The 16562-nt window shown below is 47.4% G+C and overlaps 1 non-coding gene across 1 annotated transcript; it reads left to right on the plus strand.

The window, feature by feature from the left end:
- Positions 1–15232: 15232 nt before the first annotated feature.
- trnal-uaa (transfer RNA leucine (anticodon UAA)) lies at positions 15233–15315 on the plus strand. Its single transcript has one exon. It is a non-coding gene; the product is annotated as a tRNA-Leu (tRNA).
- The last annotated feature ends 1247 nt before the right edge of the window (positions 15316–16562 follow it).

Below are 16562 nucleotides of genomic sequence, written 5' to 3' on the forward strand. Positions count from 1 at the left end.
AAACTTCGTAGTCATACCCTTTACATTCAAGTCTAAATCATTGATGTATCCCAGAAACATCCTTCCAGTCACAAAAACACCCATTGACCATTAACCTTTGCTTCATACCTCAGCCAATTTTGGGTCCAAGTTGCCACTTTGCCTTGTATCCCATGGGCTATTACTTTCATAACCAGTCTGCGATGTGGGATCTTATCAAAAGCCTTGTTAAAATCCATATACACAACGTCAAACACAACACCGTCATCGACCCTCCGTGTGACCTCCTCAAAAAATGCAATCAGGTTAGTCAGACACGACCTTCCATTAACAAATCCGTACTGAATGTCCCTGATTAATCTCGGTCTTTCTGAATGAAGATGTATCCTGTCCCTCAGAATTTGTTCCAATAATTGAAAGTTCAAACTGGGGGAACTGAATTTTATTTTGTCATGCTATCGAGATTGGGGCCAGAGGGACAATAAATAATAATAAATAAATTATTTTAAAAATCGGTGATCAGACCTGCAGTATGATCAAAATCTCCAGATAACGCAAAAATGGGGAGCGTGGGGCTCTGTGCAGAGGACTGTAAGCGAGCTCAGTCTAAATACACAGGTTTGTAAATGGGCTGGATGGATGGCAGATGAAATTTAGTGCAGAGAAATCTGATGCAAAACATTTTGGAAGAAAAATGGAGGAAATGTACATTAAATGGTAACATTTTAAAAGGATGGAGGGGTAGAGAGATTTGTGGAAGTAAAGGTCGAGCCAATCCCTTGTCTTATTAATGAGCAAGTTCCAGAGTCCAGTGTTAGCAACTTTAATACCTTAATAAGAAATATAAGATGAGCAGTTTCTCCGTCACCCACCGTATCTTATACTGATTCACCAATCAGAGTAACGATGCAAGTCCCGTGTGTCCATAGTAACTGACACCAGGTCAGCCCACTGGATGGAACCTCGGGCGCCCTGAGCTTGATCTCCGGTGTCTCCAGTCCCCACTGCCCCCTTACATCAGTCTCCACTCACTTTTATACCCTGCACTGATCCACCTCTGGCACCGGACTCTTCTTTGTCTTCTCTGCTGGGTTTGGGCAGGAAGTGAGGAAAAGACAGCTGGAACTTCTCTAATCTGTGATTTTCAAGGACACTTTCCCTGGTTCCCAGCACTTACTTTTCTTCAGTAATTTTCTCATTATCCCTAAACTACCCTGCCTGCTGTTAGTTCTTATAGTTTCACAATTATATGTATAAACATCTCACATTATAATCTAATCTATTCTATTACTCACACTGGTTTAAGCTTGGAAGAAGCACTGAGGGTAGCAAGGGCACACAATGTACTCTGGGTGGGGAACTTCAATGTCCATCACCAAGAGTGACTCGGTAGTACCACTACTGACTGAGCTGGTCGAGTCCTGAAGGACATATCTGCCAGACTGGGCCTACAGCAGAGGGTGAGAGAACCAACACGAGGAAAAAACCTACTTGAGCTGGTCCTCACCAATCTACCTGTCACAGATACGAACAATGACGGACAGGTAAATACCATCGGGTACATCCAGCCTGTCCCACATGGAGCTGCCTCTGTCTATGACAGAATTGGTAGCAGTGACCACCGCACACAGTCATTGTGGAGACAAAGTCACACCTAACACACTCTCAAATGTGTTGTGTGGCACCATCACCGTGCTAAACGGGATAGATGCAGAACAGATCTAGCAGCTGAAAACGGGGCATCCTCAGGGTGCTGTGGGCCATCAGCAGCAGCAGCATTGTATTCCACCACAATCTGTAACCTCATGGTCTGGCATATCCCTCACTCTAACATTACCATCAGTCTGGTTCAATTAGGAGTGCAGAAGAGCATGCCAGGAGCAGCACCAGGCGTACCGTGAAATGAGGTACCAGCCTGGGGAAGCTGCAACACAGGACTACATGCATACTAAGCAGCGAGAGCAGCATGGTATAAACAGGGCTAAGCAATCCCACAATCAATGAATCAGATCAAAGCTCTGCAGTCCTCCCACATCCAGTCGTGAATGAACACAAGAACATACATAACAACCAGGAGCAGGAGTAGGTCATACGGCCCCTCGAGCCTGCTCCGCCATTCAATAAGATCACGGCTGATTTTCAACCACAACTCCACTTTCCTGCACTGTCCCCATATCCCTTGATTCCCTTAATATCCTATGCTGGGTTCAGTTCTACACTCACTGGTTCCCCTCCCTTTCCTCCCCTGAAGGTGCTGACTCTGGCTGGGTTCAGTTCTACTCACTGGTTCCCCTCCCTCTCCTCCCCTGAAGGTGCTGACTCTGGCTGGGTTCAGTTCTACTCACTGGTTCCCCTCCCTCTCCTCCCCTGAAGGTACTGACTCTGGCTGGGTTCAGTTCTGCACTCATTGGTTTCCATCCCCTGAATGTGCTGACTCTGGCTGGGTTCAGTTCTACACTCACTGGTTCCCCTCCCCTGAAGGTACTGACTCTGGCTGGGTTCAGTTCGACACTCACAGGCTCTCCTCCCCTGAAGGTGCTGACTCTGATTGGGTTCAGTTCTACATTCACTGGTTCCCCTCCCCTGAAGGTGCTGACTCTGGCTGGGTTCAGTTCTACACTCACTGGTTCCGCTCCCCTGAAGGTACTGACTCTGGCTGGGTTCAGTTCTACACTCATCAGTTTCGCTCTAATATGTGACCCATGTGCCCAAACTCCATGTGTGAACCTCGACAGTGAGTATCGACTGGCTATTCCACTGTCGTCACCTAAGGCCTGACACGTGCATTTTCCAGCAAGGCCACCGGACCCTCCTCCCAATGGCTCAGTGGATAAAGGCATGTAGGATCTGTTCCCCATCCCCCTCCCCAAATGTAAAATGGATTGTCGAATGCAATATAAAATCTACGGACGGTGGGACGGGTTAATAAAAAACAAACCTCAGTTCAAACACCCAGAGGGTTGGCTATACAGTCAGGGGTTCATTCAAACATTGCAGCAAAACGATGACTCATTGAGAGACAGGAAGGACATCCTCAGAGACAACGATACAGGACACCTGCCATCGATCTAATAAACACAGGCAATAGCACCAGACGCCGGCCATGCACACCTTCAATGGCCCCTGGTCCCTGTCAAGAAGGAAGAGGGACATTCACACATTCCTCAACTGTGGAGCCAGACCTGTTCCCAAGGAAGGTTTGCATTGTACTACACAGTAGGAGAGCTGATCGTGCCCCTGTCTGGGCCAGTGAGTGGAATACACTGATGATCAAGAGGTTATTAACCATCGGAAGAGTCGACAGGGGAACAGCAGGAAATATGTTTGATGCTGTGATTATGAAGCCCCATAAAAAGAGGACCACTTTGGAGCGAGGGCAGTGCAGTGAAGGAGGATGCAGGGTGGTCACCTGGTCCCGGCCTACAATCCACACCACAACCACCAGCTGTGTGGGTGATTATAAGTTTCTGTCAAACCGTCGGGGAATTTGTCCGAGTCATTTTATAATCGCAGTCGAATTGCGGAAGGGTGTTAAACTGTGATATTTCCTGTTAGGTTTCAGGTAACCTTGTGGAGGGGGTTTGTATTATGGGTTCGGTGTTATTCCGGTCGGAATCACAGGGAGGTTGTGTACTGGGGAATAACGCAAGTTCAACAAACATACAAGTTTAAGGTTGAGCCAAAACCCTGTGCCGAGTATATTTTGTTCTTATAAATCCTGAAGTCAAGAACTGTTGGTGATGGTTTACCGAATCTCTCACAGGCACCACCCAGTGTGACTGAGTCATAGTTCCACCATTCAATTAGATCGTGACTGATCAGTATCTTATCTCCGTCTACCTGCCTTGGTTCCATCACTCTTAATACCCTTGCCCAAGAAGAATCTAGCAATCACAGTTTTGGAATTTTCAATTGGGCCCCAGCCTCCGTTTTATGGGGAACAGAGTTCCAGATTTCCACAAGCGTTAAGAAGATAAGAAACAGGAGCAGGAGTAGGCCATACGGCCCCTCAAGCCTGCTGCACCATTCAATAAGATCCAGGATGATCTTGTACTTCAGCTCCACTTTCCCGCACTATCCCCATATCCCTCGATTCCTTTAGTGTCCAGCAGCTTTCTATCTCAGCTCTGAATATACTCACACTCACAGGTTCCCCTCCCCTGAAGGTGCAGACTCTGGCTGTGTTCAATTCCACACTCACTGGTTCCCCTCCCTCCCCTCTCCAGCAGGCAGAGTTTAGGGAGTTTGGAGAGAGATTAACAAGCAGGACCTCAAAGCTAGTAATCTCTGGATTCCTCCCGATGCCACGAGCTAGTGAGTACAGAAATAGGAGGATGGAGCAGATGTACACGTGACTGGAGAGATGGTGCAGGCGGGAGGGCTTTAGTTTCCTGAAGCACTGGGACCACATCTGGGGGAGGTGGGACCGGTACAAGCCGGACGGGTTGCACCTCAACAGAGCCGGGACCAATATCCTAGTGGGGTGGTTTGCTAGTGCTGTTGGGGAGAGTTTAAACTAGCTTGGCGGGGGGTGGAAACCTGAAAATAGATTCAGTAGGGAGGGGAGAAAAGCTAGAATTAGAAAGCAAAATTAAAGAAAGTGAGTTTGAAGGAGAGAGGAAACAAGCAGGAAAAAAATGCAAAAAAACAAACTGAAAGGCAGTTTGTCTAAATGCATGTAGCATTTGTAACAAAATAGATGATTTGACGGCACAAATAGATACAAATGGATATGATCTGATAGGCATTACAGAGACGTGGTTGCAAGGTGACCAGGTCTGGGAATTAAATATTCAGCGGTACTGGACAATCCGGAAGGACAGACAGAAAGGAAAAGGAGGTGGAGTAGCTCTATTGATAAAGAATGGAATCACTGCAATAGTAAGAAACGATATTGGCTCAAATGATCAGGATGTTGAAACAGTTTGGGTGGAGATAAGGAACGATAAGCGGAAAAAGTCACAGGTGGGTGTAGTCTCTCGGCCCCGTAACAATAGCTACTCTGTTGGTCAGCGCATAAACCAGGAAATAGTGTGGGCTTGTAAAAAGGGAACAGCAATAATCATGGGTGATTTTAATCTCCATATTGTTTGCACAAATCAAATTGGTCAGGGTAGCCTTGAGGAGGACTTCTTAGAGTGCATAAGGGATGGGTTCCTTGAGCAGTATGTAACGGAACCAACCAGGGGGCAGGCTATCTTAGATATGGTCCTGTGTAATGAGACAGGATTAATAAACAATCTCCTAGTAAAGGATCCCTTGGAATGAGTGGTCATAGCATGATCTGAATTTGAAATTCAGATGGAGGGTGAGAAAGTTGGATCTCGAACCAGCGTACTAATCTAAAATAAAGGAGACTATGTTGGTATGAGGGCAGAGTTGGGTAAAGTGGACGGGGAAAATAGATTAAAGTGTAGGACGGTTGATGAACAGTGGTGTACATTTAAGGAGATATTGCACAACTCTCAAGAAAAATATATTCCATGAGGAGGAAAGGGTGTAAAAGAAAAGATAGCCCGCCGTGGCTAACTAAAGAAATAAAGGACGGTATCCAATTAAAAACAAGGGCATACAAAGTGGTCAAAACTAGTAGGAGGACAGAAGACTGGGAAGCTTTTAAAAGCCAGCAAAGAATGACTAAAAAAATGATTAAGAAATGGAAAATAGACTATGAAAGTAACCTAGCACAAAATATAAAAACAGATAGCAAGAGTTTCTATAAAAAGGAAAAGAGTGGCTAAAGTAAATGTTGGTCCCTTATAGGACGAGACCAGGGAGTTAGTAATGGGGAACATGGAGATGGCAGAAACTCTGAACAAATATTTTCTATCAGTCTTTACGGTTGAGGACACTAACAATATCCCAACAGTCGACAGTCAAGGGGCTACAGGGGGGAGGAACTTAACACAATCACTAAGAAGGTGGTACTCAGTAAGATAATGGGACTAAAGGTGGATAAATCCCCTGGAGCTGATGGCTTGCATCCTAGGGTCTTAAGAGAAGTCGCAGCAGGGACAGTGGATGCATTGGTTGTAATTTACCAAAACTCCCTGGATTCTGGGGAGGTCCCAGCAATTGGAAAACTGCAAATGTAATGCCCCTTATTTAAAAAAGGAGGCAGACAAAAAGCAGGAAACGCGAGACCAGTTAGCCTAACTTCTGTGGTTGGGAAAATGTTGGAGTCCATTACTAAAGAAGCAGTAGCAGGATATTTGGAAAAGCAAAATTCGGTCAGGCAGAGTCAGCATGGGTTTATGAAGGGGAAGGCATGTTTGACAAATTTGCTGTAATTTATTGAGGATGTAACAAACAGGGTGGATAAAGGGGAACCAGTGAGTGTGATGTATTTGGACTTCCAGAAGGCATTTGACAAGGTGCCACATAAAAGGTTACTGCACAAGATAAAAGTTCACTGAGTTGGGGGCAATATATCAGCCAGGATAGAGGATTGGCTAACTAACAGAAAACAGAGAGTTGGATAAATGGTTCATTCGCTGGTTGGCAACCAGTAACTAATGGGGTGTCGCAGGGATCAGTGCTGGGACCCCAACTATTTACATTCTATATTGAAGGACTTGGAAGAAGGGACTGAGTGTAACATTGCCAAGTTTGCTGACGATACAAAGATGGGAGGAAAAACAATGTGTGAGGACACATAAAATCTGAAAAAGGACATAGACAGGCTAAGTGAATGAGAAAAAAATTGGCAGACAGAGTATAATATTCGAAAGTGTGAGGTCATGCACTTTGGCAAAAAAAAATCCAAGAGCAAATGGAAAAAGATTGCAAAGTGCTGCAGTACAGCGGGATCTGGGGGTACTTGTGCATGAAACACAAAAGGATAGTCTGCAGTTACAGCAAGTGATCAGGAAGGCGAATGGAATCTTGGCCTTTCTGATCCATGTTTATGAAAGTATATACTTGCTTTGGAAGGTCAGAGAAGGTTTCGGGGATGAGGGGGATGACTTATGAGGAAAGGTTGAGTAGTTTGGGCCTCTACTCATTGGAATTCAGAAGAATGAGAGGTGATCTTATCGAAACGTATAAGATTATGAGGGGGCAGGACAAGGTGGAGGCAGAGAGGATGCTTCCACTGATGGGGGAGACACGAACTAGAGGGCATAATCTTAGAATAAGGGGCCACCCATTTAAAACTGAGATGAGGAGGAATGTCTTCTCTCAAAGGGTTGGAAATCTGTGGAATTTCCACGAGCTGTTTCCAGTCCACTTTGGCTAAATCACATCTCAGCTTAGTAAAATTAGCTTTTCCCCAATTGAGAACTTTTATTCCTGGTCTATCCTTGTCCTTTTCCATAACTACGCTAAATCTAACTGAATTATGATCACGAGCACCAAAATGCTGTCCCACTGATACCCCTTCCACATGCCCAGCTTCAGTCCCTAATACGCAGTCCAGAACTTCCCCCTCTCTTGTTGGGCTTGCTACGTACTGGCTAAAAAGTTCTGCTGGTTGCTGACCCCTCTGCGAAGGGAAATAGCTCCTTCCTATCCAGTCTATGTGGGCCGCTCCTAATTTTATACACCTCATTAAGGTCTCCCCTCAGCCTCCTCTGTTCCAAAGAAAACAAAATATTTAAGAGGGTTGGTGGGCTGGAGGAGTTACAGAGATAGGGAAGGGCGAGACCCTGGAGAGATTTGAACAAGAGGATGCGTATTTTAATAGCTGATGCCACCAGCCATCTCGCCCAGCACAGAATGTAACTCAGTACCAACAGGAAGGATGTTATTTTAACTACTACAAATGCATAATGCGGGGAAATCAATCTCTGTCCCTTTAACTAACAGCGACATGGAAAAGGGGAAATTAATGACCTTTAAACACCTGGTCCACTTGGCACTGAAGTGTCTGAAACTCATAATAGGAACTCCAAGAAAACAAAATGCTGACAAATGTTGAACTGTTTTGTTGACAAAAGAAATCTCGATTTAACTTTTAAAAGATGAATAGTGTAACAATGGTTCACACTGACTCACAAGACAGGCCGACTCAGGATCCATCCCTCAAGCACCACGATTGGTTGCAGAACACGCTGCTCCCTGGGCACTCCGGCCTCTGACCTCTCTTCCTGTTGGTTCCCAGGGCAATCAATCACCACTCGCCAACATTACGCTGCCACATTAAGTTGAGGGGCTCGGAGGAAGAAATAAAATGTGGCCGTGAATCTGAGTTAAGAAATAAAATTAGACGAGCATGATGATATAAACAAGGATAGACAATATAAACTAAAGGGTACAATCCTAAAGTGGGTGCATGAACAGTGAGACCTGCGGGTATATGTGCATAAATCGCGGAAGGTTGCAGGACAGGTTGAGAAAGCAGTTAAAAAAACTTACAGGATCCTGGGCATCACAGAGTACAAAAGCAAGAAAGTTATGATGAACCTTTGTAAAACACTGTTTCAGCCTCAACTGGAGCATTGTGTCCAATTCTGGGCACCACACATTAGGAGGTGAAGGCCTTGGAGAGGGTGCAGAAAAGAATGACAAGAATGATTCATGAGATGAGGGACTTCAGTTCGGTGGATTGACTGGAGAAGCTGGGGTTGTTCTCCTTGGAGCAGAGAAGGTTGAGAGGAGAATTGATCGACGTGTTCAAAATCATGAGGGGTCCGGACAGAGTAGATAGAGAGATACTGTTCCCATTGGTGGAGGGGTCGAGAACCAGAGGAGATGGATGTAAGGTGATTGGCAGAAGAACCAAAGGCGACATAAGAAAAATCCTTTTGCGCAGCGAGTGGTTAGGACCTGGAATGCACGGCCTGAAAGGGTGGTGGAGGCAGACTCAATCACAGCTATCTAAAGGGAATTGGATAAGTATCTGAAAGAAAACATTTGCAGGACTGGGGGAAAGGGCAGGGCAGTGGGACTAGGTGGGAGCCGGCAAGGGTTCGACGGGCCGAATGGCCTTCCGTGCTGTAACCATTCTCTGATTGTGTGAGCAGAACCACTCTGTTCCCTGACTCAATCTAAAGCCTTCCTGATTGTGAGCACCTCTGTTAAACCTGCCCTGCACCTTCACTGCTCCAAGGAGAACCACCCCAGATGCTGCAGCCATCATCTTATTGAATGGCGACAGGCTCGAGGGGCCAAAGGGCCGACTCACCTCCTACTTCTGATGTTCTCATGTATTCATGTCACTGGTCCATATCCTGCACCTACTCCCTACAGTAAGATAGCCGCCGCACATGCTCCCTGCCCTGCAGCGGGACAATGGAAAGCATTGCGATGTCGACGAAGCCCCGCCCCTGTGGCTCCCTGCTCCCCGAGGCGGGCGGACCTCGGTCAAACTCCCCACAACCCCCGACAGTAACCAAGGCCCACTCCCCCCGAAGGTACCCCGTAACCGCCACCGGCCGACTTGGCGGCCAAATCTCCCCGCCCGCGCGTGTCCGTGAGTATGTGATTCTGCAGGGAGGCTGCACGTGCTGCTCATCCATCCTCCGCGGCCGCGGCAAAACGTCGTCTGTTCGTCTGTCTGCGGCCAATCTCCTACAATAGGCTGGCCCCGCGCCTGTGCACAACACCGCCCCGCTTCACCCGGCCCACCAAGCTCTAAAGCCGCGAGCAGAGCCCGCCAACAAACCGCCCGCTGCAATCAGCCCGCAGCCAATGGCAAGGCACCAACCCAACCAGCGCATGCTGCTCCGCACCAATCAGTGGCGGGGGGGGGGGCGCGGCACCAATCAGTCAATGGTTCCCCTCCCCTGAAGGTGCTGACTCTGGCTGGGTTCAGTTCTACACTCACTGGTTCCCCTCCTCTGGAGGTACTGACTCTGGCTGGGTTCAGTTCTGCACTCACTGGTTCCCCTCCCCTGAAGGTACTGACTCTGGCTGGGTTCAGTTCTGCACTCACTGGTTCCCCTCCACTGAAGGTACTGACTCTGGCTGGGTTCAGTTCTACACTCACTGGTTCCCCTCCCCTGAAGGTACTGACTCTGGCTGGGTTCAGTTCTACACTCACTGGTTCCCCTCCCCTGAAGGTACTGACTCTGGCTGGGTTCAGTTCTACACTCACTGGTTCCCCTCCCCTGAAGGTACTGACTCTGGCTGGGTTCAGTTCTACACTCACTGGTTCCCCTCCCCTGAAGGTACTGACTCTGGCTGGGTTCAGTTCTACACTCACTGGTTCCCCTCCCCTGAAGGTACTGACTCTGGCTGGGTTCAGTTCTACACTCACTGGTTCCCCTCCCCTGAAGGTACTGACTCTGGCTGGGTTCAGTTCTACACTCACTGGTTCCCCTCCCCTGAAGGTACTGACTCTGGCTGGGTTCAGTTCTACACTCACTGGTTCCCCTCCCCTGAAGGTATTGACTCTGGCTGGGTTCAGTTCTACACTCACTGGTTCCCCTCCCCTGAAGGTACTGACTCTGGCTGGGTTCAGTTCTACACTCACTGGTTCCCCTCCCCTGAAGGTACTGACTCTGGCTGGGTTCAGTTCTACACTCACTGGTTCCCCTCCCCTGAAGGTACTGACTCTGGCTGGGTTCAGTTCTACACTCACTGGTTCCCCTCCCCTGAAGGTACTGACTCTGGCTGGGTTCAGTTCTACACTCACTGGTTCCGCTCCCCTGAAGGTACTGACTCTGGCTGGGTTCAGTTCTACACTCACTGGTTCCCCTCCCCTGAAGGTACTGACTCTGGCTGGGTTCAGTTCAACACTCACTGGTTCCCCTCCCCTGAAGGTACTGACTCTGGCTGGGTTCAGTTCTGCACTCAGTGGTTCCCCTCCCCTGAAGGTGCTGACTCTGGTTGGGATCAGTTCCAGACACAGACATCATTCACTTTGTTCCTGTATCAAGATGGCTGCGCATGCGCTATGCTACTCACTGCATCAAGATGACCGAACGCTGAATCTACCTTCCTAGACCAAGATGGCCGCCGTTAGCCTGGGCCTGTGACCGGGAGAAAGCCCCGAAGCTTCAACCGCCGATATTCCGGTTATTATTCTGGGCTTGCGGCGGGCACCGGTTGTTTATGAAGCCTCCCCGGCTCCCCGCTGGTCCGTTACTCCGCTCCCTCCTGTTGAAAAGGACTCTTCTGAGGAGCCTGTCCAAAACATGTGTTCTCCGCCATTACATTAAATTGTGACGAACCTTTGCTGTACATGCCCTGGGATTCTTTAGGACCGTGCAGAAGGAGCTTTACTCTGTATATAACCCGTATGTACCTGCCCTGGGACTGTGTAGAGAGAGATTTACTCCGTGTTTAAGCCGTGCTGTACTTCACCTTAGTGTTTGATGCAGCAGAGTAGAGGGAACTTTACTCTGTAACTACCCTCTTTTATACCTGCCCTGTGAGTGTTTGATGTGTCAGCGTAGAGGGAGCTTTAGTCTGTGTCCAATCCATGTCGTACTTGCCCTGGGAGTGTTTAATAGGACAGTACAGAGGGAGCTTTATTCAGTATCTGCCGCGCGCTGTACCTGCCCTGGGAGTATTTGTCGGGTCTGTGTAGAGGGAGAAATTACTCTGTATTTATCCCGTTCTGATCCTGCCATGGAGTATTTGGGGAAGATATACTCTAGGTCTGACCGTGCTGTACCGGCCCAGGCAGTGTTTGATGGGACAGTGTAGAGGGAGCTTTACTCTGTATCTCATCAATGCAGTATCTACTCTGGAATTCTTGGGACAGTGTAGCGGCAGATATACTCCATATTTAATCTTTGTTGTACCTGCCCTTGGAATGTCTGGGGGCACAGCCTCAAAATACGGTGGAGTCAATTTAAAACCGAGTTGAGAAGGAATTTATTCTCCCAGAGGGTTGTGAATCTGTGGAATTCTCTCCCCAAGGAAGCAGTTGAGGCTAGCTCATTGAATGTATTCAAATCACAGATAGATAGATTTTTAACCAATAAGGGAATTAAGGGTTATGGGGAGCGGGCAGGTAAGTGGAGCTGAGTTGAATGGCAGAGCAGGCTCGAGGGGCTAGATGGCCTCCTACTGTTCCTAATTCTTATGTTCTTATGTATGTCTGGTGGGACAGTGTCGAGGGAGCTTTACTCTGTATCTAAGCAAGGTGAGTATATTCTTCCTTAGATTAGGAGACCAAAACTGTGCACAATACTCCAGGTGTCGTCTCACCAATTCACTGTACAATTGTAGAGCGAGCTTTGAGAGAGGATTACCTTATATCTAAATTGTACTGTACCTGCCCTCGGAATGTTTATTTGGAAAGTATAGAGGGAGCTTTACTTAGTATCCAACTAATGCAGTACCTGCCCTGGGCGTGTTTGATTGGACAGTGTAGAGGGAGCTTTACTTTGTATCAAACCCGTGCTGTACTTGCCCTGGGGGTGTTTGATGGGACAGTGTAGAGGGAGCATTCTTGACTGAATCAGGAGTTTGTGTGTTCTTGGCTGACACTCAGTTGCAGCACTTGGGGAATTTTGCATTGTTGAAGCTGTTGACTTTCGGATGAAATGTTAAATTGAAGCTCCGTCTGCACCCTCGGGTGGATGTGAACGTTCCCAGAGCAATACTTGAAAAAGAATAGGTGAGTTGCAACCTTGTCAATATTACAAAAATGTTCGTAAATGCTCCCTGAAACCCTTTGTGTCTGTGGGGGTGGGGATCAAGCCCAGATTCTCAGAGTCAGAATCCGAATACTGACAGGGCCAGGATTGCCAAGTGGTTAAGATGTTGGATTTAAAATGTAATTGATTTAAATCCGCGTGGGTTAGAACCCCCCTCTCCTGGTAACCCCTTAATTTAACACAGATTTCTTCCCATCCTGTTCAGTGGTACCCGATTTTCACCTGTTGAATCAGCATTAGTCTGTGACACTCTGAGCCGATAATGAAATCAAATTGTGAAATGTATCTGTGTCGCTCAGTCTCTGCCTCTTTCTCTCTTCAGAGAGCTGTTTGTGTGTTTGAGTCTCTGACTCACTCTGTTTGTCTCTGTCTCTTTCTCTCGGTGTCCAGTTCTGTTCTAATGGGATTATGTTTGACTGGCTCTCTCTTTCCCATCATCTCTGCCTGTTATTCCCTGTCTCTAACCTGATGAATATTTTCATCATTTTCTGTTTATGTCTCTATGCCTCTCTCTCTATCTGTCTTCATCTCTATCTGTCTCCCTCTTTGTCTCTCTCTTTGTCCCTGTATTTTTCTCTGTCATTCCATCACTATTTGCCTCCCGCTCTTTCTGGAGCAAGCAAACACATCTCTGTGTATGTTGTGTTTGAGTCTTTGTCTCACTCAGTCTGACCCTCCCTCTCAGTCTCACACTTTCTGTCTCTCGTTGTCTCTATCTCGCTGTCTGTCTCTCCCTGTTTGTCTGTTTGTCTCTGTTTCTCAATGTGTCTGTCGACTTCTCATGGTGTCCAGTTCTGTTCACAGCTCGATTCCGGCTCTGACAAAATGCAAACGCATCAATTCCTCGTGAGAAAGTGATGAGTATCCCCGCCTGTCACGCGGGAGACCGCGGTTCAATTCCCTAACGGGGAGGCCGCATTTTACAAAATGCAGAATTCTGCGTCTGTTTCTTGGTATAGATTCATATTAAAAAGTTCCAGAGCAATATAGAACAGTAAAAATACAGCAAGAGGAGATTGCCTCTTCCAGAACTTTATCAAACGGTGACTTTTTCACGATTCTGTGGCCGTCTGCTGCACAGAGATGAATGACTGAGTTTTATCTGAGAAACATTTAACAAGGCAGCGAGCCAGTAGTCGTGGTCCAGTGGTTAAGGCAATGGACTAAAAATCCATTCGGGTTTCCCGCACAGATTTGAATCCTGCCGACGACGTTTCTCAGCATATTTCATTCTGATGACAATTTAACCAGGTTCCTGCACAACTGATTCTGAGATAGATGGAACAACGTCCCACACCTTTCAGCACCGCTGCTGTTTTCTTTATTTCATTAATCTGCAATATTCACGATACATACGGATAGAAAAAAGCAAAAGCCAGCCAAAGTAGCGACAGTGACCCTGCCTGTCTATCCATCTGTTTGTCTAAGGCACTCTGTGTATATCTTTATCTGGGTGTCAAGGTACATCAGTCATTGATTGTTGGCATGCAGGTGCAGCAAGCAGTGAAGAAGGCAAATGGCATGTTCGCCATCATAGCTAGGGGATTTGAGTATAGGAGCATGGAGGTTTTACTGCAGATGTACAGGGCCTTGGTGAGGTCACACCTGGAATATTGTGTTCAGTTTTGGTCTCCAAATCTGAGGAAGGACGTCCTTGCTATTGAGGGAGTACAGCGAAGGTTCTCCAACTTGATTTCCGGGAAGGCAGGACTGACATATGAGGAGAGACTGGATCAACTGGGCTGGTATCCACTGGAGTTTAGAAGAATGAGAGGCGCTCTCATAGAAATATATAAAATTCTGACGAGATTGGAGAGGTTAGAGGCATGTAGAATGTTCCCATTGCTGGGGAGTTCGAGAACCAAGGGTCACAGTCCAAGAATAAGGGGTAAGGCATTTAGGGCCGAGATAAGGAGAAACGTCTTCACTCAGAGAGTTGTTAACCTGTTGCATTCTCTACCGCAGAAGGTTTTTGAGGCCAGTTCGTTAGATATATTCAAAAGGGAGTTAGATATGGCCCTTATGGCTAAAAGGATCAAGGGGTATGGAGAGAAAGCAGGAAAGCGTTACTGAGGTTGAATGATCAGCCATGATCTTATTGAATGGTGGTGCAGGCTCGAAGGGCCGAATGACCTAATCCAGCACCTAATTTCTATGTTTCTATGTTTCTATGTTGATGCGTGTATATTTTTGGTTATTGTGTGTGCTTGTGTCTGTGTATGTCTATCTGTATGTATGTCTCTGTGTATGTGCAACTGTCTGTGGAAATCATCACCATGAATTTGGTGCGTCCTGGAAATTTTAAAAAACTTGGGGGAAATAATACGGTTGTGATCTTTGGTATCGGCTTTGTTTCAGTGGCTCCATTCTCGACTGATTCGGGAGTTTGTGTGTGTAAGTCCCACTCCTGAGACTTGAGCACATCATCTTGGCTGACACTCAAATGCAGTACTTGGAGAATTTTGCAATGTTGAAGCTGTAGACTTTCGGATGAAATGTTAAATTGAAGCTCCGTCTGCACCCTCGGGTGGATGTGAAAGTTCCCAGAGCATTACTCGAAAAATAGTAGGAGAGTTGCGCCCGTGTAAATATGCCGAAAAATGTTCGAAAATGCTCCCTGAATCCCGAAATGTATGTGTGTGTCTATGGGGGTGGAGTTGAAGCCCAGATTCTCCCAGAGATAGAGTCCAAGCACTGATCGGACCAGGATGGCCGAGTGGTTACGGCGTTGGGCTTAAGACTCAATGGTTTTATACCCGCGTAGGTTCGAACCTCACTCCTGGTAATTCCTTAATAAAACAGGGATTTTTCACATTCTGCTTCGTGAAACCCGATTTTCATCTGTTGCATTTGCATTTTTCACAATCTTCCTCGCCACCATGCTCCAGCTCACAATGAATAAGCTCCCCGGTGATGTGGACCTAAACTACAGAACCAGTGGCAAGCTGTTTAACCTACGTTGCCTCCAGGCCAGGTCGAAGATCACACAACCTCTGTCATTAAGTACACGGATGGCGCCTGCATCTATGCAGATTCTGAGGCTGAACTCCAGGATTTAGTCAAAATATTCACTGAGGCATATGAAAGCATGGGCCTTATTCTTAACATCTGTAAGACAAAGGTCCTCCACCAGCCTGTCCCCGCCGCACAGCATTGCCCTCCAATCATCAAGATCCATGACGCTGCCCTCGACAACGTGGACCTTTGCCCATATCTCGGACGCCCCTTATCAACAATGGAAGACATTGATGCAGATATTCAACATCACCTCCAGTACACCAGTGCAGCCTTCGGCCGTCTGAGGAAAAGAGAGGCCCTCAAATGTACCACCAAGTTCAAGGTCTACAGGGCTGTAGTAATACCCGCCCACATGTATGGATCGGAGACATGGACCATGTACAGTAGACACCTCAAGTCGCTGGAGATATATCACCAAGATCCTGCAAATGCCCTGGGAGGACAGCCACACCAACATCAGTGTCCTCGACCAGGCTAACATCCCCAGTATTGAAGCACTGACCACACTTGATCAGCTCCGCTGGGCAGGCCACATAGTTTGCATGCCAGATACGAGACACTCGAAACAAATGCTTTATGTGGAGCTCCTTCATGGTAAATGAGCCAACGGTGGGCAGTGGAATCGTTACAATGACACCCTCAAAGATTCCCTGGTAAAGTGCTACATCCCCACCGACACCTGGGAGTCCCTGGACAAAGACTGCCCTAAGTGGAGGAATTGCATCCGGGAGAGCGCTGAGCTCTTCGAGTCCCAATGCAAAGAGCGTGAAGAAGTCAAGTGCAGGCAGCGGAAGGAGCACGCGGCAAACCAGCCGCACGGACCCCTTCCTTCGACATATATCTGTCCCACCTGTAACAGGCTCTGTGGCTATCGTAGTGGACTGTTCAGCCATCAGTGAACTTACTTTGGGAGTGGAAGCATGTCTTCCTCGATTTCGAGGGACTGCCTACGATGGCCCTCACGGCTAAAAGGATCAAGGGGTATGGAGAGAAAGCAGGAATGGGGCACTGAAA

Source organism: Pristiophorus japonicus, chromosome 23 (assembly GCF_044704955.1).
Source record: "Pristiophorus japonicus isolate sPriJap1 chromosome 23, sPriJap1.hap1, whole genome shotgun sequence".
In the NCBI taxonomy this organism is placed as follows: Eukaryota; Metazoa; Chordata; class Chondrichthyes; family Pristiophoridae; genus Pristiophorus; species Pristiophorus japonicus.